The 25,208-nt window shown below is 48.5% G+C and overlaps 1 protein-coding gene across 7 annotated transcripts in view; it reads left to right on the forward strand.

Moving 5' to 3' along the window:
- The first annotated feature begins 11,887 nt into the window (after positions 1-11,887).
- Positions 11,888-25,208, forward strand: part of TMEM40 (transmembrane protein 40) — a 32,157-nt gene continuing 18,836 nt past the window's right edge. For 2 of the 7 annotated variants that reach the window (XM_073009833.1, XM_038003522.2), the window contains exons 1-2: positions 12,148-12,239; positions 19,698-19,844. The gene's annotated coding sequence lies outside the window, so the exon portion shown is untranslated. Of the gene's footprint in view, positions 12,240-19,697; positions 19,845-25,208 lie in introns of those variants that run through there. The other 5 variants (XM_007985275.3, XM_073009831.1, XM_007985270.3 and 2 more) reach the window with 5 other exon arrangements.

Consider the following 25,208-nt stretch of genomic DNA (forward strand, 5'->3'; position numbering starts at 1 on the left):
TTCTGAAAGGGGCCCAAGAATCCCATAGAGAGTTGTTTTTGGATAAACATAGAAATTGACCATTCTGCTGTTAAAACTTGCAACTTACATTTGTTTTATCTGAGTTCCTTCCTCAGGAAAGGACCTTCAGGCCTCTCACAAAAAGTATCAAAGAACTGAAACCAGGTGACTGCACAAGGTGCCTGACCCCTCATTCACCATGATTGCTTCCTTGCCCCTCCCAAGTTCCTGTTTTCTTACACATGGTTACATTTCTTGCCTACTATACCAACCCCTGGTTTTAGTCAGTCAGGAAAATAGATTTCAGACTGAGCTTCCATCTCATCAGCTGTAGCACCTGATTAAAGGCTTCTTCCTTGGCAATACTTGTCTCAGTAATTGGCTTTCTGTGCAGCAGGCAGCAGTACCTAGACCAAACCGCTGGTGTTTTGGTAACACTTCCTTCTTCCCTCTCCCCTCCTCTTTTCTTGCTTCCTCCCCTCTTCCCTCTCTTCCTCCTTCCCTCTCTACCTTCCCCCTTCCTCTCTCCCTCTCTCTCCTTCCCTCCCTCCTTTCCTGTATTTGTCATACAGGTCAACAACCCCCACTTATTTATTGCCAGAGACTGCTGAACCCTCCTAAAGGAGAGAACTATATTGGTAGATCCGACAACTCTAGAAAGGGATCACCAGGCCCAAAGGAAATCACAACCGGAGATTCCATAACATTTATAGCAAGGAGTGTCCTGGTGTCCAGTCACTAAGTGCTTTCATTCTGGGTTTAAACAAAGATATGGAATTCACAGTCCTGACATTTCTGAAAACTGTGCTGCCTCTCTGATGCCATGGAACATGGATCCAGTGATGTACTGCATCCTTGGAAACTTTTATTATGGAAACTTTCATATATACCCAGTTAGACACAATAATATAGCGAATCACCCAGCTTCCACTGTTACCAACATTAGCCAATCTTGCTTCGTCTCTCCCTCTTCCACATTTTTCTGCTGCTCAAGTGCTTCAAAACAAATCCTAGACACAAGTAATCACTTCAGCTTGCATTGCCAATTTATGACATTGTTTGTTTTGAGACAAAGTCTCACTCTTAACTCCCAGGCTGGAGTGCAGTGACACAATCTCAGTTCACTGCAACCTCTGCCTGCCAGGTTCAAGTGATTCTCGTGCCTCAGCCTCCCCAGTAGCTGGGACCATAGGCGTGCTCCACCACACCTGGCTAATTTTTGTATTTTTAGTAGAGATGGAGTTTCACCATGTTGGCCAGGCTGGTCTTGAACTCCTGACCTCAGGTGATCCGCCCACCTTGGCCTCTCAAAAGTGATGGGATTATAGGCATGAGCCACCACGCCCAGTCTGTTTTTTACATACCACCATGCCATTTTCATACCTAACAAAAATAATTCCTCAAATAACTCAATGCCCTATATTCAAAGTGTTCAGACTGTGTCAAAGATGTCTATTTGCAATTTGTTTGAAAGATGAGTATTCACAAAATTTCCCGAATCTCCCCCGCCCTCCTGTCCCTGGCCCATCTCAGCCCCAGGCAGGACAGCAGACTGTCTGCCTCCTGTCTCTGTTTTAGAGTAGGCTGGGCCCCACTTGAGTCAGGCCTCCTATAGTGCAGCTCTCTTCTGAGTGTTCCTGCTCAGACCTCTACAGGGATTCTCCAGGATTTCTCTCAACAACAAAGCTCCCAAACTTCATTCATTCACATACCGCTTCCAGAACTTTTACCACATCTATAAGCACTTGTATTATTTATTACATATTTTAATATTTAAGGGTTTTTGTTTGTTTGTTTGTTTTGAGACAGAGTCTCACTCTATCACCCAGGCTGGAGGGCAGCAGTGTGATCTCAGCTTGCTGCAACCTCCACCTCCCAGGTTCAAGCGATTCTCCTGCCTTAGCCTCCCAAGTAGCTAGGATTACAAGCATGCACTACCATGCCCAGCTAATCTTTGTATTTTTAGTAGAGACAGGGTTTCACCATGTTGGCGAGGCTAGTCTCGAACTCCTGACCTCAGGTAATCCACCCACCTCGGCCTCCCAAAGTGCTGGGATTACAGGCGTGAGCCACCACACCCGGGAATATTTAAGGTTTTAATATTACATTATAACTTTTAAACTCACATCTTTACTTAAAATAATTTCTTTTCTTTTTTAATAATTACAATTTTATCTTCAACTTTTATTTTAAGTTCAGTCGTACATGTGCAGGATGTGCAAGTTAAATGTGTACCATGGTGGTTTGCTGCACAGATCATCCCATCACCTAGGTATTAAGCCCAGCATCCATTAGCTGTTCTTCCTGATGCTCTCCCTCCCCCTGCCAACAGGGAAAATAATTTTTTTTTTTTTTTTTTTTTTTTTTTGAGACGGAGTCTCGCTCTGTCGCCCGGGCTGGAGTGCAGTGGCCGGATCTCTGCTCACTGCAAGCTCCGCCTCCCAGGTTTACGCCATTCTCCTGCCTCAGCCTCCCAAGTAGCTGGAACTACAGGCGCCCGCCACCTCGCCCGGCTTGTTTTTTGTATTTTTTAGTAGAGACAGGGTTTCACCTTGTTAGCCAGGATGGTCTCGATCTCCTGACCTCGTGATCCACCCACCTCTGCCTCCCAAAGTGCTGGGATTACAGGCTTGAGCCACCGCGCCCGGCCAAAAAATAATTTATTTTTAAAGGAAACTTTATGTTACTACCCAAGACAGAAAGCAAGTATTATCTGCCGTAAATTGAAAATAACTATAAAAAAAGACAAAATACCAGGAAAGTGGAACAAGGTTATTATTACATTCTAATCAGATACCAGTCTGCTGAAATTTAGTGTATCTCCACAGAGATACACTCTAATACTTTACTAAAAGTGAGTGTGGGCTCAAAATGGGCAAAGCGTGTTAAAAACACTTTAACAGTACACAGAGACTTTCTCCTAGATGTAATAGTCACCAATATGCAGTTTAAGTGAGCTAAGTTAATATAACAACCCAATAAGGTAGGTACAATTGCTATCCCCATTTTATGGATGAGGAAACCAGAGCTCAGAGAGGTTAAGTAACTTTCTTGAGGTCAAACGGCTGGTAAGTCACAGTCAGGATCCAAATTCATACTGTCTGGTTCCAGAGTCAAAAACACCATGTTATTCTTTTTTTTTTTTTTTTTTTTTTTTTTTTGAGACGGAGTCTTGCTCTGTCGCCCGGGCTGGAGTGCAGTGGCCGGATCTCAGCTCACTGCAAGCTCCGCCTCCCGGGTTTACGCCATTCTCCTGCCTCAGCCTCCCAAGTAGCTGGGATTACAGACATGTGCCACCACGACCGGCTAATTTTGTATTTTTAGTAGAGGCAGGGTTTTACCATGTTGGTCAGGCTGGTCTTGAACTCCTGACCTCAGGTGATCCGCCCACTTTGGCCTCTCAAAGTGCTGGGATTACAGGCTAAGCCACCATGCCCAGCGGAGTATGGCAGTTTCTTAAAGTACCAAACATGCAACTACCATACAACTCAGTAGTTGCACTCCTGGCACTTCCTAGAGAAATATAAACTTATTTTCATGCAAAAACCTATATGAATTTTTTTTTTTTTTTTTGAGACGGAATCTCATTCTGTCTCCCAGGATGGAGTGCAGTGGCGTGATCTCAGCTTACTGCAAGCTCCGCCTTCCAGGTTCACACCATTCTCCTGCCTCAGCCTCCTGAGTAGCTGGGACTACAGGAGCCCGCCACCACGCCCGGCTAATTTTTTGTATTTTTAGTAGAGAAAGGGTTTCACTGTGTTAGCCAGGATGGTCTCGATCTCCTGACCTCGTGATCCGCCTGCCTCGGCCTCCCAAAGTGCTGCGATTACAGGCGTGGGCCACCACGCCCAGCCCTGTATATGAATATTTATAGCAGTTTTATTCATAATAGACCCAAACTGGAAACAATCAGATGCCCCTCACTGGGTAAATGGCCAACCAGCACTTGCCTATCCACACCGTAGAATCTGAACATCCACACTACTCTGCAATAACAAGGAACAAGCTGGCCGGGCATGGTGGCTCATGCCTGTAATCCCAGCACTTTGGGAGACTGAAGTGGGAGGATTGCTTGAGCCCAGGAGCTTAAGACCAGCCTGAACAACATGGCAAAACCCTCTTTCTACTAAAAATACCAAAAAATTAGCTGGGTACGGGTGGTCTACACCTATAATTCCAGCTACTCAGTAGTCTAAGGTGGGAGAATCCCTGGAACCCAGAAGGTGGAGGTTGCAGTGAGCAGAGATGGTGCCCACTGCACTCCAGCCTGGGCAACAGCGCAAGACCATGTCTCAAAAAGAAAGAAAGAGGCCGGGTGCGGTGGTTCACGCCTATAATCCCAGCATTTTGGGAATCCCAGGTGGGTGGATCACAAGGTCAGGAGATCGAGACCATCCTGATTAACATGGTGAAACCCCGTCTCTACTAAAAATACAAAAAGTTAGCTGGGCGTGGTGACAGGCACCTGTAGTCCCAGCAACTCAGGAGGCTGAGGCAGGAGAATGGCGGGAACCCGGGAGGAGAAGCTTGCAGGGAGCCAAGATCGCGCCACTGCACTCCAACCAGCCTAGGCGACAGAGCAAGACGCTGTCTCAAAAAAAAAAAAGTAATCAAACAGAACCATTTTTCTTTAGAACTCAAAGCAACCATTTAGTGGACCTTCTTGTCTCTCTTCAAACAGATCTCCAGCGATGGTTTGTTTGTATTGCTGCCATCCAGTGATTGTCAAACTGGGTTCTCTGGCACCCTTGGGCTCTTCGTTGGTACCCCAAGGGCTGCCTGCAAGGCCAAGGTGATGCTGGGCCGGTGTTCCCATTGACAGCCCATGGCTCCTGCTTCAAGCAGGAAAAAAAAAAAAAAAATCCACTTTGATCAGATAAGATTTCTTTAATTTTACTTGTCAAAAGGACTTTTCTGCTTAAAACAATAAGAAGATTGTTGATTATAAATCACTAGTTTTGCACTTACCAGGATGAGCTAGGATTAACTTTTTCTCTACTCCCTCTTTATTATTATTTTTTTAATTTAACTTCAGGCCAGGCGTGGTGGCTCATGCCTGTAATCCCAGCACTTTAGGAGGCCAAGGGAGGTGAATTACTTGAGGTCAGGATTTCAACACCAGACTGGCCAACATGGCGATACCCTGTCTCTACTAAAAATACAAAAATTAGCCAGGCATGGTGGCAGGTGCCTGTAATCCCAGCTACTCAGGAGGCTGAGGCAGAAGAATTGCTTGAACCTGGGAGGTGGAGGTTGCAGTGAGCTGAGATCCTGCCACTGCCCTCTACCCTGGGCGATAGAGTGAGACTCTGTCTCAAAACAAACAAACAAACAAACTTAAATGTTAAAATATGTAAACCCGCCTCCGGGTTTAACTTTAAATTAACTTTAACTTTAAATTTAACTTTAGTCCTTGCCTTTTAAAGTAGGCGCAGGGACACAGGCATCTGAGGGTTAGGAGAGCCCTCAGGATCACAAGATCCAACTTTCTGCCTTCAGCCAAGGCAAGCTTTCATTATACCCATTTTACAGGTGAAACAACTGAGACCCGGAGGCCCAGGGTGAGTAAGGCTTAATCTAGATTTAGGAATCTTTTAAGCTCCATCTCAAATGGCATCAGCTACAGCCACTGTTTCTCTAAGACCATAGATTGCAAGGATTCCAAAATGGACCAGAAGCTAACACTTCAAACATGGATTTAAATGGCACATGCAGGAGCTTCCAAATCTGTGAGTTAACTTGGAGTTTCTCCATGGAGGGATAGAAAAAGTCCCAGGTTTCGGCCGGGCGCGGTGGCTCAAGCCTGTAATCCCAGCACTTTGGGAGGCCGAGATGGGCGGATCACAAGGTCAGGAGATCGAGACCATCCTGGCTAACACGGTGAAACCCCGTCTCTACTAAAAATACAAAAAATTAGCCGGGCGAGGTGGCGGGCGCCTGTAGTCCCAGCTACTCGGGAGGCTGAGGCAAGAGAATGGCGTAAACCCGGGAGGCGGAGCTTGCAGTGAGCTGACATTCGGCCACTGCACTCCAGCCCGGGTGACAGAGCAAGACTCCGTCTCAAAAGAAAAAAAAAAAAAAGAAAAAGTCCCAGGTTTCAAGTCAGGGAGACTCGGGTAAAAATCCTGACTCAGCCACTTCTCAGCCATGTGGCCTTGGGCACATCATTTAACCTTTCTGAATCTCATTTTTCTCATCCATGAAATGAGCACAAAACTCTCCAATTTAGAGTTCATTTAGCAGATGCTTTAAGATGACGGGCCGGGCACGGTGGCTCACGCCTGTAATCCCAGCCCTTTGGGAGGCCGAGGTGGGCGAATCACGAGGTCAGGAGATTGAGACCACGGTGAAACCTCGTCTCTACTAAAAAATACGAAACATTAGACGGGCGTGGTGGCGGGCGCCTATAGTCCCAGCTACCCAGGAGGCTGAGACAGAATGGCATGAACCCAGGAGGCGGAGCTTGCAGTGAGCCGAGATCGCACCACTGCATTCCAGACTGGGCTACAGAGCAAGACTCTGTCTCAAAAAAAAAAAAAAAAATCCGATGACTAAGGCAGGTGCTGCCCTCACAGACATCTTTCTGGTGACTAAAGAAAAATTCATGTAGCTGGGCATGGAGGCTCACACCTGTAATACCAACACTTTGGGAGGCTGAGGTGGGTGGATTATTTGAGGTCAGGTGTTCAAGACCAGCCTGGCCAACATAGTGAGACCCCGTCTCTACTAAAAATACAAAAATTAGCTGGGTGTTTTGGGTGCCTATAGTCCCAACTACTTGGGAGGCTGAGGCAGGAGAATCACTTGAATCTGGGAGATGGAGGCTGCAGTGAGCTGAAATCACGCCACTATACTACATCCTGGGCGACAGAATGAGACTCTTGTCTAAAAAAAAAAAACAAAAAGCTCATGGCTCCCAGGTGCTCATAGCAGGTAAACATTCTTTTCTCCATACACTTACAGGGCATCATTCTCAGACCTAGGAAGTCACTGGGGAGTTCCAATCAGCCTGAAGGATCCCACGGCCTCATCACAAGAACACCAAGGTATAGCAGGGGCTGACGTGTGCCAGGCGCTGCCTTAACCACTTTATACAAATATTCTCACCATGGATAGGGGTTGTGTCTCCCCATTTTTATGGATGGGGAGACTGAGGCTGAGCTGTCTAACTGTTGTCTCCAGAACACACATGCCTGCTGAGTCAGGCAGGCCCCTGCTGGCAGTTCTGGAATGCAGGGAAGCTGGATGCCATGCTCAGCTGCTGAGCCGGCTCCCCTGGGCTGTCAGCTGTGCTCACAGGACAGTAGGAGGTTGTCCCATGAATCACCCACTACACACAGGGCAATGAGGTCACCTCAGGATGGAGCTGAGCTGGGGCCTGCCTTACACTTCTGGCAGCTCTGTCATGTCCCCCGAGATCTGCCCACGGCAAAGAGGTAGGAAACACCCTGAGGTTCATCCATCCTGTACCAGGTACACACACAACCAGATGCTGTAGGAGGTGCAGAGAGGGAAACTAAGGCTCAGGGAGGGAAGTACCTGAACTTGGGAGTAGGAGGCAAACAAGGTAGTGAATAGTTTTTTGGGGGCACCTACTATGTGCCAGGCATTTAAACCTTTTTTTTTTTTTTTTTTTGAGACAGAGTCTCGCTTTGTTGCCCAGGCTGGAATGCAGTGGCACGATCTTGGCTCACTGCAGGCTCCGCCTCCCAGGTTCATGCCATTCTCCTGCCTCAGCCTCCTGAGTAGCTGGGACTACAGGCGCCTGTCACCACGCCCGGCTAATTTTTTGTATTTTTAGTAGAGATGGGGTTTCACCGTGTTAGCCAAAATGGTCTCGATCTCCTGACCTCGTGATCCACCTGCCTCGGCCTCCCAAAGTGCTGGGATTACAGGTGCGAGCCACTGTGCCCGGCCGCATTTAAACCTTTAAGTGGCAGGAAACATCACCTAGTCCAGTGGGGCTTGTTTAAATATAGATTCTAGGTCCCACTCCTGGAGTTTCTGATTCAGGCCTGGGATAGGGTCTGAGAATTTGCATTTCTAAAAGGTTTCCAGGCCGGCACGGTGGCTCACACCTGTAATACCAGCACTTTGGGAGGCCAAAGCAGGTGGATCACGAGGTCAGGAGATCAAGACCATCCTGGCTAACACGGTGAAACCCTGTCTCTACTAAAAATACAAAAACATTAGCCGGGCGTGGTGGCGGGCGCCTGTAGTCCCAGTTGCTCGGGAGGCAGAGGCAGGAGAATGGCTTGAACCCGGGAGGCGGAGCTTGCAGTGAGCAGAGACTGTGCCACTGCACTCCAGCCTGGGCGACAGAGCGAGACTCCGTCTCAAAAAATAAAAAAATAAAAATAAAAGGTTTCCAGGGGATGTTGTAGCAACTTGTCCAGGGACTATATTTTGAAAGTATCTAGTTCAACCTCCTTTCCTCTGCTTAATGGTGGTGCTTAATTTTCTTCTTACATACCACCAGAGACAGAGAACTCACTATCTATTCAGTCAGCCTATTTCATGTCTAGATAGATCTTACTTTGAAGATATGAGTGTGTGTGCTTATGCTGAACTGAACACTCACTCTGTAGGCTCTCCCCTGTGGCCTCTGGACCACAATGGTCTCATTAGAAAGGAGCAACTGGAGAAGAGAGACTTACAATTAGACCCGGGGTCCCCTTCACCCTCACAGTACTCCAGCCTCCAAACCCTGCCAGTTCTACCTCTGAATCAGCACCATCCAATATAGAAGTTATGTAGCTACTGAAAACTTAAAACTTTTTTAAATTTTCAGTATGTTAAAAAATAGTAAAATGAAGCAGGTGAAACTAATTTTAATATATCCAGACCAGGTGCAGTGGCTCATACCTATAATCCCAGCACTTTGGGAGCCCAAGGCTGGAGAATCACTTGAGCCCAGAAGTTCAAGACCAACCTGGGCAACACAGCAGACCCTTTCTCTACAAAAAAATGTAAAAAAATAAAAGTTAGCCAGGCATGGTGGTTCACACCTGTAGTCTCAGCTACTTGGGAGGGAGGCTGAGGTAGGAGGATCACTTGAGCCCATTTCAAGGGTACCATGAGCTATGATTGTACCACTGTACTCCAGCCTGGGCAACAGAACAAGATCCTGTCTCTACAAAATAATAATAATAATATATCCAAATATCATTTTAACAGATAATACAAAAAATTTTAATGAGCTATTATACATATATGTATATGTGTATATATACACATATATTTTTCATACCAAGTCTTTAAATCTAGTGTTATTTTACACTCACAGCACATCTCAATCCTGTCCAACCATGTGTCAAGGGTTCCATAACCACATGTGGCTGGTGGCTACTGTTTTGGACAGCGGAGCTGTAAACTTCCCATGACCCTGTCCCTAGTCCCCATCTCCTCTGCGTGGCTCATGCTCACCCGGATGCTGGATCCTCATAGCTTCTCCACCAGTCCACAGTGCAGCAGCCAAATCCTTAACCTTTTTTTTTTTTTTTGAGATGAGATCTCACTCTGTTGCCCTGGCTGGAGTGCAGTGTTGTGATCTCTGCTCACTGAAACCTCCACCTCCCAGGCTCAAGTGATCCTCCCACCTCAGCCTCCCAAGTAGCTGGGACCACAGGCATGCACCACCACATCCGGCTAATCTTTTGTATTTTCAGTAGAGACGGAGTTTCACCATGTTGGCCAGATGGTCTTGAACTCCTCCTAGACTCAAGTGATTCACCTGCCTTGGCCTCCCAAAGTGCTGGGATTATAGGCGTGAGCCGTGGCACCCAGGCAAAATTCTTATCTTAAACGCAGGTTTGGTCATGTCCCTCTCAGATGGCACCCCATCCCTCTCTGGATGTCTGGCTGCTGAGGCCCTGCCTCTCTTGCTTCCTCCTCTCCCCTCTCCATCCCTAAGGCCCCCACTCTCTGGCTGTGCAGCATTATTTACAGATCCTCAACACAATAGTGCTCCTCACCTCTAAGCCCTCACACACATGGCTCCCTCTGCATGGAATGTCCTTGGAACACTTCTTGGGCTAACCTTTCAGGTCACTCATTCATTCAACAAATATATTGAGGGCCAGATGCAGTGGCTTATGCCTGTAATCCAGAGCCTTAGGGGGCCAAGGCCGGAGGATCGCTTGAGGCTAGGAGTTCAAGACCAGCCTAACATAGCAAGATCTTGTTTCTACAAAAACTATAAAAATCAGCTAGGTGTGGGGGTGCATGCCTATAGTCCCATCTACTCAGCAGGCTGAGGTGAGAGGATGGCTTGAGCCCAGAAGTTTGAGGGTACAATGAGCGATGATCATGCCACTACACACCAGCCTGGGCAACAGAGTGAGACCCTGACTCAAAAAAAAAAAAAAAATTAGACTGGGCGCGGTGGCTCACGCTTGTAATCGCAGCACTTTGGGAGGCCGAGGTGGGTGGATCATGAGGTCAGGAGATCGAGACCATCCTGGCAAACACGGTGAAACCCCGTCTCTACTAAAAATACAAAAAAATTAGCCGGGCGTGGTGGCGGGTGCCTGTAGTCCCAGCTACTCGGGAGGCTGAGGCAGGAGAATGACTTGAACCCAGGAGGTGGAGCTTGCAGTGAGCAGAGATCGCGCTACTGCACTCCAGCCTGGGTGACAGAGCGAGACTCTGTCTTAAAGAAAAAAAAAATTAGTGAGCACCTACAATGTGTCAGACATGATCCTAGGTCCTGCAGCAAAGCAATACATAAAGAGGAAATAGGCATAACAAGAAAATACACAGTACAGCAGATGGTGAGCAGTGACACAGGCAGAGGGAAAGCTGGTGCGAGGTTACTACTTTAAGCAGGATGGTCAGAGAAGGCTTCATGGAGAAGGTGACTTTTGAGTAGACAGCTGAAGTGAGGGAGGGGCCAGGTGGCTTTCTAGGGGCAGAGCACTCCAGGCAGAGGGAACAGCCAGGGAAAAGGCCCTGAGGAGGGAGCCTACCCAGGGGAACTGGGACATGTTCCAGTGTTACTGGAGCAGAATGAGCGAGGAAGTCATGGGAACCAAGGCCAGAGAGGGCCAGAGGTGTGGGGCAGATTTCGCAGGAGCCTGTAAGACCTTGGGTTTTACCCTGAGTGCGGCGGGAGTGTGGCAGCTGCTGAGTGGGGAGGGGCGTGAGCTGCCTTGGGTTTGAACAGGACCCCATGGCTGCCTGGCTGATAAGAGTAGTCAGGGGTGAGGGCGGGGGCTGGAAGCCCAGTGATGACGCTGGCTGGATCAAGGTGACAGGTGAGGAGTGGAGAGAAGGGGCTGAATTCAGGCTATACTGAAGGCAGGACCAACAGGATTTTCCAGATGGGTGAGATACAGAGTGTTAGAAAGCCAAGTGTCAAGTATGACTCCAAGATTTGAGGCCTGAGCTTAGGGTATGGATGACCCCTCTTCAGGAAGTCCTCCTGGGGAGCCCACAGCTCGCCGGACCTTGCCTGTTTCCCTCCGAGGCTGGGGGCTCCCGTGGTGGGACTTGTTTCCCGTCCTGCTGCCACAGTGCTGGATAAGTGAGAGGGGAGAGGCGGAGGCAGGCTGAGCTGGGGCCCTGCCCTTGGCTGTGTGAGGTCTGACACTGCTCCTCTCACCTCTCTAGGGACCTGTGTTTTCCCACTTGCACAAGGCGAGTGGGTGCTCTCCAAAAGTTCCTCTAGCTGTAACTCAGTTTCCTCCCTAGGAGCGGGCACTGCCAGCTTCCTGAGCCCCCAGGCCTTCTCTCCTACTCCCTGCCCAACCTCAGCCTCGTGGGAGCATCAGAGTATCTTCCTTCCCCTCTGGGACGCACAGGGCAGGTTGGGACACGTGGCTGGGGCCTGAGTCAGCCTCACCAATGTGGGTGGAGGGGGTACCTGGGACACGTCCCTTCCTCCCTTCCCAGAGCTTGGTACAGCCAAGGATGGCACAGCTGCCCCCATTTCACTGGCTCCTGGAGTCCAAGGGCATGGCTGTGGCCCTGAGGCAAGGCCAGGCATGTAGCTGCCCCACCTGCCCCCCTGTAGTGCTGTAGGGAAGAGTCAAGTCAGACAGGAAGGCCTGGGGCAGATAGCACCAGCAGGAAGGAATGCCATCCCAGTGAGCGAGTGGGGCCCAGGGGCAACGTCACGGTAGTCCCGCCCTCCTTGCTGTCACAGGTGCAGCCTGTCCTGTCCTTCCCCTGATCAACCCAGCATCCACACAGTCTACACAGAGTTCCTCTTGCTGCCCAGACAAGCTAAAGGACCACAGGTAATGGGACATGGGGCTGGGTGAGCAGTGGGGTGGAGGGTCAGCTTTTAAGGAAATTGGGAGAAAGAGTGTCCTCAATAGGCTTGATATTGTGTGGTTCCTTGGTGGACCTGGGTTTGAGTCCCAGCTCTGCATCTTCCTAGCTGGGTGAGAACTTGCTCTACCTCAGGGGAGGATGACAAATATTCACCTCCCTGGGTTTTGTTGAGGCTTCCACCCGCCTATACTTGCCCGTGGTAGGTGACCAGCTCCCAATTCTGTCACCAACTTGCTGCAAGACTTTCAGAAAAACCCTTGACCTCTCTGAGCCTCAGTTTCCCTACTTGTGAAATGAAGGGTCCAACTAGATCTCTGAAGGCCCCTCATACCCTCGCTGTTATGGAACCTAACAGCTTAGGAGGGGAGGGGCATTCCCGCAAATGTCTCAGCCTCTGCACCACCATCAGTGACTGCAGGCAGCCGCCCCTCTCTCTGCCCCTCCTGGAGGAAGCCACCCTGAGCTGCAGCCAGGTTTGGGAGACTTGGGAGGAAGAAGCCAGCTATCCCCCTGCTTCCAGCTCAAAGGCACCCCAGGGAGGGTGTGCCAAACAGAAAGCTGGGCCATGGGGAGGGGGCCCTGCTGCCTGTCAGAGCCTCAGGCGCAGGTGGTGTGGCCCAAGGGGACGAGGGCTTGGCAGACCTCTCAGAGCTCCCCCCACCCATCCCCGTAGGCTGTCATCCTCGTCCTAGAGCTGCCTCTGCTCAAAACACTCTGGCTTTCAGGCCTCAAGCCAACCTAGTTTCCTTTTAAGGGGGATGAGAATGATTATGGTCTTGTGCTTATTATTTTCTTCTGTTTTGTTAAGAAACTGCCCAGAAGAGTTCAGAGCCCTGACTAATGAGTCGGGAGTGTGTGTTAGGGGGAGTGGTGGGGAATGAACTCAGGCTAGTGTAGTCCTAGAGCACCAGGTTACTTGTGCTGGGAAATCCTCCTTGTGAAAAGGATCAGAGAGCGAGATCTCAAGTGCTGGCTGCAAGCCAAGGACCATGCTGGGCCTGCCCTGCTCCCTGCCTTATTTCACTTTCACAACAACCCTGTGGGTGGAGTCTTTCCTTATTCTTTTTGTTTCTTCTTTTTTTTTTTTTTTTTTAAATAACAGATTTACTGAGATGTAATTCACTACTATAAAATTCACCCTTTAAAAGTGTATAATTCAGGGCCAGGCAGCGTGGTTCACCTGTGTAATCCCAGTACTTTGGGAGGCTGAGGCGGGCAGATCACTTGAGGTCAGGAGTTCGAGATCAACCTGGCCAACATGGCAAAACCCCATCTCTACTAAAAATACAAAAATTAGCCAGTCATGGTGCGCACCTGTAATTCCAGCTACTCAAGAGGCTGAGGCGTGAGAATCACTTGAACCCAGGAGGCAGAGGTTGCAGTGAGCCAAGATTGCACCACTGTGCTCCAGCCTGGGTGAGAGGGAGACTCTATCTCAAAATAAATAGATAGATAGATAGATAGATAGATAGATAGATAGATAGATAAAAATGAAGTGTACAATTCAGTGTTTTTGTGCATTCACAGAGTTGTGCAGCCAGCGCCACTATCTAATTTTTTTTTATCATCTCCAAGGTGAACCCTGTACCATTTAGCCGTCACTCCCCACTTCCCCTTCCCTCTGGCAACAACAAACCTACTTTCCATCTCTATGGATTTGTGTATTCTGGACATTTCATCTGAATGGAATCATATGGTGTGTGGTCCTTTCCGAGTGGCTTCTTTCACTTAGCCCAATGGCGTCAAGGCTCATCCGCATTGCAGCGGGTGTCCATCCTTCCTTCCTCGCACTGGTTGGATGAGGTTGCATTGTATGATGATCTCCAACTTTGTGTCTCCATTTACCAGGGGATGGACATTTGGGTTGTTTCCATTTTTGGCTGTTATGTGTGATGCTGCTATAAACATTCATTACAAGTCTTTGTTTGGATATAGGTTTTCAATTCTCTCATGAATATACTAGGGATTGGAATTGCTGGGTCATGTAGTAAATCTTTTTTAACTTTTGAGGAGCTGACAAACTGTTTTCCAAAGTGACCTCCATTTTACAATCTGACCAGCAATGTATGAGGGCTCCGGTTTCTTCGCACCGTCACCAATACTTGTTACTGTCTGTATGTCTCATCGTAAGCCACCCCTAGTGGGTGTAAAGGGGTATCTCATGGTGGTTTTGATTTGCACTTCCCTAATGACTAATGATGTGGAGCATCCCCCTTTTTTTTTTTTTTTTTTTTTGAGACGGAGTTTCACTCTTGTTGCCCAGGCTGGAGTGCAATGATACGATCTCAGCTCATTGCAACCTTTGCCTCCCAAGTTCAAGTGATTCTCCTGCCTCAGCCTCCCGAGTAGCTGGGACTACATGCACCCGCCACCATGCTTGGCTAATTTTGTATTTTTAGAAGAGACAGGGTTACTCCATGTTGGTCCGGCTGGTCTCGAACTCCCAACCTCAAGTGATCTGCCCGCCTCGGCCTCCCAAATTGCTGGGATTACAGGCGTGAGCCACTGTACCCAGCGATGTGGAGCATCTTTCTATGTGCTGTTGACTATTTCTGCGTCCTGTTTCGAGCAATGTCTGTTCGAGTCCCCTGTCCATTTTTAAACTGAATTATTTGTCACTGTCTGTTGAGTTGTAGGCTTGCCCATTTTTCCAGCTAAGGATTCTGAAGCTCTGAGAATGGATGTGACACGCTCCAGGTCGCAGAGTCAGTGAGGGGTCGAGGTGGGAACTGAATATCTAGGTCTGTCTGATGTTCGAGAGAACTGACAAGCTCTTGTACTGGATGCCACCTTTCTGCTTCTTATTGTCAGTTGTGTGTGTGTGTGTGTGTGTATGTGTGTGGTGTGTGTTGTGAGAGTGTGTGTGTGTGTGAGTGAGAGAGAGAGAGAGAGAAAGAGAGAGAGAAAGAGAGGTGGATAGAAACAGAGAGAGAAAGATGGGAAAGAGAGAGAAACAGAGACTGAGATTCCAGGCTGTGGGAGAAGGGACCCGCCTGGCTCTGTCTAGCTGGGCACCCACCTTGGTGCCTTGGTGTTTGACTCAACACTGCACCAAGTTAGGACGATCAGAGCCAGAGAAAACCTTTAATGAGTTTTAGGTTTCTTCCTATTAATCTTCAAATGTGTCAGTGGAGCCTCAAAAATGTTTTGTGGAGTGCATACTCCCCTTCTAGTTTTCCTTGTCCCTAAATCTGAAACAAATTATCCGATTAGACCCAAAAACCCCAAACCAGGACTAGCATCCCCTGGTGTCTAGCTAGGTCTAAGGATCTAGAGCAGCACTCATCTAACTTTTTGATTGCACAATCTTCTCAAGAAGAATGCTCTGGGCACCCCCAGCATATACATATGCATAGATATATACATGTATATACAAGTATAGTGGCCATTAGCTGATGTCTCAGGACCAGTGTATGTTCACAGTGAATTTCATCACCAGTGATAGTGGATGGAAATCCACCTTTCAAATCGTTTCTCATTATTATTTCAGGAACTCAAATACAATTGTATTTGAGTTTGAGTTTGTATTTGTTCCTCGTTATTATTTTGTATTTTGAGTTTGTATTTGTTTCTCATTTTTTCAGGAACTCAAATACACAGGAAAGAATTGTTTTGTGTGTGAGATTCCTTTCCATTGCTCTTTCCAACGTGGTAATGTGGCTAAACTAAGAGCAAGGACAAGTCTGTCCCACACTTTTCCTGTTGCTTGTTTGTACTTTCATGATTAGGGTTATCTCCATCCACAGTTTCTTTGCAGACTCTTTGAAGTCACTTGTCAACAATAAGGGGGCTGATTCAGTGAAAGCTATTTCATTTGAGCCTCAAATTAACCCAACTGGGCTCCTGCACACCACAATATATGGCAATAGTCTGAATGTAGAGAAAAGGAAGACATGGTCACAGTCAACCTGTCTGCCTTGTGGGGCTCCCCACTGGCCTCTGGGAGCCCCACTTAATGGACATGACATGTGGTGTCTGACATATGATCCAAGGGTGCACATCAGGGCTAACCTATATACTATTAACTATTTTTTAGTTAAAAATTACATAGAAATCGATAAATTAATATTTTCCTCCTGTACTTTGGAGAGAATTGCTTGAGAGACTAATAGGTTCTGAGCTAAGAACATCTAAGCCAACCCCTGCCACTCCTCAACTTGCCACCTTACATGGCAGCATGCTCAGGACAACCCCAAAGTTGTTGTCATTTTTAGAATATTATTTTATATATTGAGGCCAGGTGTAGTGGCTCAGCACAACACTTTGGAAGGCCAATCCCAACACTTTGGGAGGCCGAGGCAGGAGAATTGCCCAGGGTCAACAGTTCAAGGCTGCAGTGAGCCATGATTGCTTCACTGCACTTGAGCCTGGGTGACAAAGTGAGACCCTGTCTCTAGAAAAGAAGGAAGGAAGGAAGGAAGGAAGGAAGGAAGGAAGGAAGGAAGGAAGGAAGGAAGGAAGGAAAGAAGGAAGGAAGGAAGGGGAGAGGAAAGGAAAGGAAAGGGGAAGGAAGGAGAGAGAGGAAGGAAGAGAAAAAGAAAGAAAGAAAAAGAAAGAGAAGGAAGGCAAGAAAGAAAGAAAAATGAAAGAAAAGAAAGAAGGAAAGAAAGAGAAAGGAAGAAAGAAAGAAAGGAAGGAGGGAAGGAGGAGGGAAGGAGAGAGAGGAAGGAAGAGAAAGAAAGACGGAAAGAAAAAGTAGGAAGGAAGGAAGGAAAGAAAGAAAAAGAAAGAAAGAGAAAAGGAAGAAAAAAAGGAAGAAAATTCTTTTATATATTGAAGTTGGCAACTTCCCTGGTGACTTCCTCAAGGTACTGACCTTTCCTTCTGAGCTCACAGCCCTACCTGCTCCCCCTGTCCTGGAGTCCTGGAGTAGTTCTGCAGAGACTTGGGGACAGTGACTAGGCCCATCCATGTGGAGCTCATCCCTAGGTTGAGTGCCCTGCTCCCCAAGCCACTTTTCTTGGGTGTAGTCTCTGTACCCACTACATCCTCTGGATTCCCTTTGTCTGTCCAGAACTTATTCTATGCAGGACCCAGGAGTAAACCCAGGATGGAGGATTGGAGATGGTGGGATGTGGGCCACCTTCTTCACCGTAGACTCTGTGCTTCTGTTAATATGACCTAAGGCTATGGTAGCTTTGCTCTGTAGCTTATCACCTTGTTGGCTCATATTGCCACTTTAACAAACATTGGTTGTGCACCTACTATGTGCTAGACAACAACCTCGATGCTTGCACTGTTTTCTTTCCTTCCAGATTATCTTTTTAAAATCCTAGATCTTTGCGTATAAACAGCCTCCACACAGAACCCAACCATCCTCTTTCTGTACAGCCATTATTATTATTATTCCTTTTTTTTTTTTTTTTGAGACGGAGTCTCGCTCTGTCACTCCAGACTGGAGTGCAGTGGTGCGGTCTTGGCTCACTGCCAGCTCCGCCTCCCAGGTTCACACCATTCTTCTGCCTCAGCCTCTCGAGTAGCTGGGACTACAGGTGCCCACTACCATGCCCGGTTAATTTTTTGTATTTTTAGTAGAGACGGGGTTTCACTGTGTTAGCCAGGATGGTCTTGATCTCTTGACCTTGTGATTTGCCTGCCTCAGCCTCCCAAAGTGCTGGGATTACAGGCGTGAACCACTGCGCCTGACCTTGTTTTTGTTTTGTTTTTATTTTTTTGAGACGGAGTCTCGCTCTGTCACCCAGGCTGGAGTACAGTGGCACCATCCCAGCCCACTGCAACCTCTGCCTCCTGGGTTCAAGCAATTCTCCTGCCTCAACCTCCCAGGTAGCTGGGACTACAGGCACATGCCACAACACATCTGGCTAATTTTTTGTACTTTTAGTAGAGGCAGGGTTTCACCATATTAGCCAGGATGGTCTTGATCTCCTGACCTCGTGATCCGCCCACCTCGGCCTCCCAAAGTGCTGGAATTACAGGCATGAGCCACTGCTCCTGGCCACAACCATTATTTTGAAACTTGGGTATCACACTTGATTTTGTCCCTTTTCACTTTTTTGTTGCAGCCTAGATGCCATTCCACACTCCTCAGGGGCAACCCCAGGTCCTGTCTGCATCCTTGGGTATGCAGTGGCCATAAGGTTCCCCCAGATTCATGGAAGTTCATCTAGTACAGTCAGCTGGATGGCCGGCCAGCGCGGCTTGTCATCCCACTATTAAACTGCCTGGCTGACTTAGACGAAATAGTGGAGGTGTAAACCGTAGCATCTTCTTTCTTTCCCTCTGCACGGTTCCCCTCACACTCTGATGTTGATGTTGATGTGTTCATATCCACACTCCTCACTGTGTGGTCTTGAGCAAGTCCTTTTCCCTTTCTGGGTCTCAGTTTTGATCTCCTGGATGCAACACTATAGAATTCCAACTTGGGAAGGGGGAGAGACCTCCAAGCCTGGAGATCTGTGGGGAGGTAAGGTGGGCCTGGGGGAGAGTAGTGAGAAAGTAGAAGGGGTGTAAACAAGTGGAAGATGCTATAAGGGGAGAGGGAGATACAAAGAATCTTTGTAGTCCTAATATTATTTCTTTTTTTTAATTTTTTTAATTTTTTTAATTTTTTTATTTTTTTGAGATGGAGTCTGGCTCTGTCGCCCAGGCTGGAGTGCAGTGGCCGGATCTCAGCTCACTGCAAGCTCCGCCTCCCGGGTTGACGCCATTCTCCTGCCTCAGCCTCCCGAGTAGCTGGGACTACAGGTGCCCGCCACCTCGCCCGGCTAGTTTTTTTTTTTTTTTTTTTGTATTTTTTAGTAGAGACGGAGTTTTACCGTGTTCGCCAGGATGGTCTCGATCTCCTGACCTCGTGATCCGCCCGTCTCGGCCTCCCAAAGTGCTGGGATTACAGGCTTGAGCCACCGCGCCCGGCCCTTTTTTAATTATTTATTTATGTATTTATTTATTTTGAGATGGAGTCTTGCTCTGTCGCCTAGGCTGGAGTACAGTGGCGTGATCTCAGCTCATTGCAAGCTCCGCCTCCTGGGTTCATGCCATTCTCCCACCTCAGCCTCCCGAGTAGCTGGGACTATAGGCACCTGCCAGCACGCCCGGCTAATTTGTGTGTGTGTGTGTGTGTGTGTGTGTGTGTATGTGTTTTTTAGTAGAGACAGAGTTTCACAGTGTTAAGATGGTCTCGATCTCCTGACCTCGTGATCCGCCCGCCTCGGCCTCCCAAAGTGCTGGGATTACAGGTGTGAGCCACTGCGCCCAGCCTCCTAATATTATTTCTTTAAGCTCTTAAGTTCAGCACTTTGTGACTTCTTCTAATTAAGCATTTTGTCTAAGCCAGGGGCTGGAATGTAGCCGGGAGCCAGAAAAACATGGTTTCTCCTTCCGGGGAGCTCAGAATCTAAGTCCTTTTAATCTCAATCCTCACAGCAACCCTGCAAGACAGTGACACTATCCCTAATTTACAGATGAGATAACAGAGGCCTGGAGACGTAAAGTAATTTTTCAAAACATGAGCTGGGAAGTGAAGTGCTTAAGCCTGACTTGAAGCAGGTGCTACCAGACCCCGTTGTCCCAGTGGCTTCATCAGGGCATCCATCAGTATTGCCCCCTGGGTAAGGACATGATACTGCGTCCTGTGCTATCCAAAACCCCATCTGAGCCCCAGAGCCCTTAGTGTGTGACATTATTCTCTGTTTGATGGATGAGATAAAGGGCCTAGAGAAGGGAATTGAAGGAGAAGCAGCTGCACTAGCAGCAGCAGCAGCAGACTTTCCACTCGAACCTCCAAAAAGGGACACAGCTCTGTCAACACGTCGATTTTAGCCCAGTGAGACCTACGTTGGACTTCTGACCTGCAGAACTGTGAGATAATTTGTGTGGTTTTAAGCCACTAAGTTGGTGGGTGTTTGTTATCACAGTGATAGAAAAACCACTGAGGTGCTGAACCAGGTCCAAGAGGTGCACCTTCAGCAGGGGGACAAGTCTCTAGGGCAGGATCATCAGGGCTGCTGCTGCTTTGGTGATCACAATGCTGGAAGATGAGGGAAAGGAGGGGGCTGGGGAAACCCAGGAGGTCCCCAACCCAGCCTGAAGTTCAGCCCCAGCCCCTCATATGGGGGCTCAGGGACACTGCCAAGCCTCAGCCTGGAGGCTGGAGTGAAGTCTGTGGAGCTGGTCTGCCATGAGCCCTGTTGAGCTCTGCAGGAAGCTGGAGCCCTCCCCAGACATTTGTCTCAACTACAGTGCTTTGGTTGCAAGTCACAAAGCCACCTCAGGCTACGAAAAAATACTTTCCTGGGAAGATAAGGAGGTGGGGGTGGGTCTCACAGAACAGAGGGAAAGGTAAAAAACAAGACTGCAGAAGAGGCTGTGACCAGGGGGCAGAATAGAGAGCACCAGCCTCTTCAGGGCTCTGTCTCAGGGCAAACCACCCATGCCAGCCTTTGGAGCTCTGGGTCACTCATGTCACAAGTCAGATGCCTGCGGAAAGAGAGGCTGATGTTCTAACCTGGGTAATGGGAGTGACCACTCCACAGATTCCATGTAAAAGGGGCTTAGGGAGGGAGTGCAGTTATTTTGGGGAGTACTTATTTTGGATCTGTGATTGCATAACAAGGATCTGTTTGAGGCTGGGCGCGATGGCTGATGCCTGTAATCTCAGCACCCTGTCTCAAAAAAACAAAACAAAAACGAAAAAGGGTCTGTTTGAAATCAGAGTGCGTGCTTGTCTGGGGTGGCTTGGGAAGCTGAAGGAGATTACTGAGAACACTGTTGTACCCTTGGCTCTGCCCTTGGCCTTGTCCCCACCTCTCAGCCAGGGAGGGCTTGACACATCGAGGGCCAGCGCCAAGCTGTTGTCCCGTGGGGGCTGGATTTCCTCAAAGCGAAATCGTGTGTAATCACCAGAAGATGGGGGCTTTCATGCCAGGTGGGCAAAAGCAGCAAATGTCCATTCTTCTGTCCACTCGGTTCCCCTCCCAGCTGCTGTTTCTGCTTCCAGAGCTCCCACCCCATTTCCCACACTGGGCTTGTTTAGCTGAGCTTGCCCTGCATTTCTGGCCCACAGACACATTCCTCGGTCTACCCTCAGGAAAAGTTGGCCATCTTCAGTTTGGTATTCAAGGCCCAGGCTGATCTTCTCCATCCTTTCTGGCTCTTACCCCTTCAACTGCCTGCTGCCCCCAACCTCCTCCTCTGAAACTTTTATCCTACTCTGCCTTTCGCTTTCTGTTGAAATCCAATTCCGTTTCAGTCACCTCAGCCCCCTCATCCAATATGGGACACCAGGAAGACAAGCAGCCCCTGAATCAAGAAGCAGGGTTCTGGAGCTGTTACCACACAGTCAATGGGCTCACCGCCCAATGCACATAGAGGCCAATACCATGGCACTGGCTTTTGAGAAAAGAAAGGCTTTATTACAAGTCCAGTGGCAAGGAGATAGGAGGAAACACTCAAATCTGTCTCACCAAGCTGGGAGCTGGGCAGGTTTTATAAGCATACGGTAATGAGGTATGATCTGATTGGATCTTGCAATGAAGTGATGTGGGAGGCATGATCTGATTGGATCCTGCCATGGGGCGATGCCAGAGCTTGATCTTATTGGATACTGAATCCTGGCATGCACTATCCACTTCTTAATTCAGTCCCCACTCCTCAGTCTGAGCACTTAGGTTCCCCTGTAGTTGCACACATAGTAACCTGGAATGCTCAGGTTATGTGACTGTCACCCTGCGGGTCCATGGCAACTGAAAAACAACTCACAATTTGTTACATAAACGTTGAACCAAATTGATCTGATGTGATGAAAAAGCCAGGCTTGCCCCTGTGTGGCTCCATGACCTGTGCAAGTTCCTCTCCATTTCAGGGCCTTGGTTTCCTCTTCTGCAAAGTATGACAATAATCTCCACCCTGCCTCTCTCCTGGTTGTATGAGAGTCAGGAGAGCTGGGAGAGGAGAGTGCTGTGAGGCTGTCATGGCTCGGTGTGCTCTGTCAGTCCTCCTGCGCTGGGCCCAGGCTCTGTGACAGCAGGAGCTCAGGAAACCTGGGCTCACCTGAAGGGGAAATCCAGTTTAGCAGGACCTGTGGGTACAGAGGCCCTAGCACCACCCATGACTCAGCAGGGCTGGGCTTTTTGGAGAAAAGTACCAGAAAGTCAGGCATTCCATTTCCTTGTAGGATCAGCCTTGGATGTGGGGGCCACCTGAGGTGGTGCTAGAGGCCTCTAATCAGGGGGTAGCTGGGGCATGAGGCTTCTCTGTTGGGGTAGGAGTAAGATTTGAATCCATCTATAAGCTGGAAGACCTTGAACAAGTCTCTTCCTCTACCTGAGCCTCAGTCCTTCCCTATGTTAAATAAGACCTGTGTGGAGGCGGGGGGTGGTGGCTCATGCCTGTAATCTCAGCACTTTGGGAGGCCAAGGTGGGAGGATCACTTGAGCCCAGGAGTTCAAGAGCAGCCTGGGCAACATAGTGAGACCACATCTCTACAAAAATATAAAAACTAAAAAATTAACTGGCTGTGGTGGCAAATGCCTATAGTCCCAGCTACTTGGGAGGCTGAGGTGGGAAGATCACTGGAACCCAGGAGGCTGAAGCTGTAGAGCGGTGATCGTGCCACTGCATTCCAGCCTAGGTAATAGAGTGACACCCTGTCTCAAAAAAAAAAAAAAAAGAAAGAAAGAAAAAAGGCAAAAAAGAAAAATGGGTGGAGGAGAAACAGACAAGGACATTAAAAGGAGAAACAGAGCCACGTCAGGTCTTCCCTCTGTGATGGTTCCATTCCTCCCCTTCAGTGTGCTAAAGACCTGCCCAAGGAAGTTCCCTTGGCTATGGGAACAATTACTCAAGGCTCCATCAGTAGCTAAATATAAGCCAGGTCAGCATATTTGCATAACACTCTGATGACTGTTAATGTGTCCTCTTTCCTGGTGCTAATGTTAGTAGGGTCCTGAAAAGAGGAGCCAGCATCACTCCTTTAGTCTCCCAGCATGGGCTGAGCAACTACCCTTGCTTAACCACTTACCATGTGGTCCTGGGCAAGTTTCTTTCTTTTCTGTGTTTTTTTTTTTTTTTTTTTTTGAGATGGAGTCTCGCTCTGTCGCCCAGGCTGGAGTGCAGGGGCCGGATCTCAGCTCACAACAAGCTCCACCTCCCGGGTTCACACCATTCTCCTGCCTTAGCCTCCCGAGTAACTGGGACTACAGGCGCCCGCCACCTCGCCCGGCTAGTTTTTTGTATTTTTTAGTAGAGATGAGGTTTCACCATGTTAGCCAGGACGGTCTCGATCTGCTGACCTCGTGATCCATCTGTCTCGGCCTCCCAAAGTGCTGGGATTACAGGCTTGAGCCACCGTGCCCGGCCTACTTTTTTTTTTTGAGACAGAGTCTCGCCCTGTCGCCCAGGTTGGAGTGCAATTGTACGATCTCAGTTCACTGCAACCTCTGCCTCCTGGGTTCAAGTGATTCTCCTGCCTCAGCCTCCCAAGTAACTGGGATTACAGGCCTGCAACCACCACACCCAGCTAATTTTTGTATTTTTAGTAGAGACTGGGTTTCACCATGTTGGCCAGGATGATCTCGATCTCCTGACCCCATGATCCACCTGCCTCGGCCTCCCAAAGTCCTGGGATTACAAGCGTGAACCACCATGCCCAGCTAGTCTTGGGCAAGTTTCTTATCCTCTCTGTGCCCCAATATTCTGACCTATAAAATGGGCATGGCCTTAGTGAGCCTTCATAAGTTTGTGGTGAGGAATAGATTAGTTAACACAAATTCACTGTTAGAACCTTGCCTGGCAGATAGTAGGCACTTATAGCTGCTTGTTATCATCATTTTTCCTTTGTTCCTGGCTCTGTACAGGGTATGGGTGACACAGAGATGAATCAGCCTTAGTCCCTACTTAGGCTGCATTCATGATCTAGGGAAGGACACAAACCCTGGATGGTGGTACATGCTTGTAGTCCTACCTACTCAGAAGGCTGAGGCAGGAGGATTGCTTGAGTCCAGGAGTTCAAGGCTGCAGTGAGCTGTGATTGCACCACTGCACTCCAGCCTGGGTGATAGAGAGAGACCATGTCAAAAAAAAAAGCTAGGGATAGTGGAGGGAGTAAGGTTAGGGGAGTGGGGAATAGAGTTGGTGGGTATCATTTAGACAACTGAAATAGTACTTCATGAAGGAAGTGGGTTTTGACCTGTGCTTGGAAGGTCAGATGCAATTTTGACATTAGGAAAGAATGGACTAAGCCAAAAGTGCTGTGTGTAACCAGGACACAGAGCAGGATGGAGATGAGACTGGAAAAAGAGTTCATCACTTTGTAAACTTCAGTCTATCTGACATCAGCCAGCAGCTCTCTTTCCCCCATGTGGCTCTACAACTCTTCTCCACTCAAGCTGAAATGCCTTCATTAGAGATGATCTCAGCCAATGAATATGTACTAGTCACCTCTTGCGTGCAAAGAACACTATTCAAAATAGAAATATGCCCTGGAGGCTTCTGTTGTCAGTCATTCCATCTTGATATCGATGCGTTTTAATGGCTAGTGACTTCCTAATGCCTAACTGAAATCTGCTCTGAGAAATGGGAAGTTTTTTGTTTGTTTTTTTTTTTTGAGACGGAAGCTTACTCTGTTGCCCAGGCTGGAGTGCAGTGGCCGGATCTCAGCTCACTGCAAGCTCCACCTCCCGGGTTCCCGCCATTCTCCTGCCTCAGCCTCCCGAGTAGCTGGGACTACAGGCGCCCGCCACCTCGCCCGGCTAGTTTTTTGTATTTTTTAGTAGAGATGGGGTTTCACTGTGTTAGCCAGGATGGTCTCGATCTCCTGACCTTGTGATCCACCCGTCTCGGCCTCCCAAAGTGCTGGGATTACAGGCTTGAGCCACCGCGCCCGGCGGGAAGTTTTATTCTAGAAAAAGGTAGGCCGGGTGCGGTGGCTCACGCCTGTAATCCCAGCACTTTGGGAGGTCAAGGCGGGCAGATCA

The sequence above is a fragment of the Chlorocebus sabaeus genome, chromosome 22 (assembly GCF_047675955.1).
Source record: "Chlorocebus sabaeus isolate Y175 chromosome 22, mChlSab1.0.hap1, whole genome shotgun sequence".
Classification (NCBI taxonomy): Eukaryota; Metazoa; Chordata; class Mammalia; order Primates; family Cercopithecidae; genus Chlorocebus; species Chlorocebus sabaeus.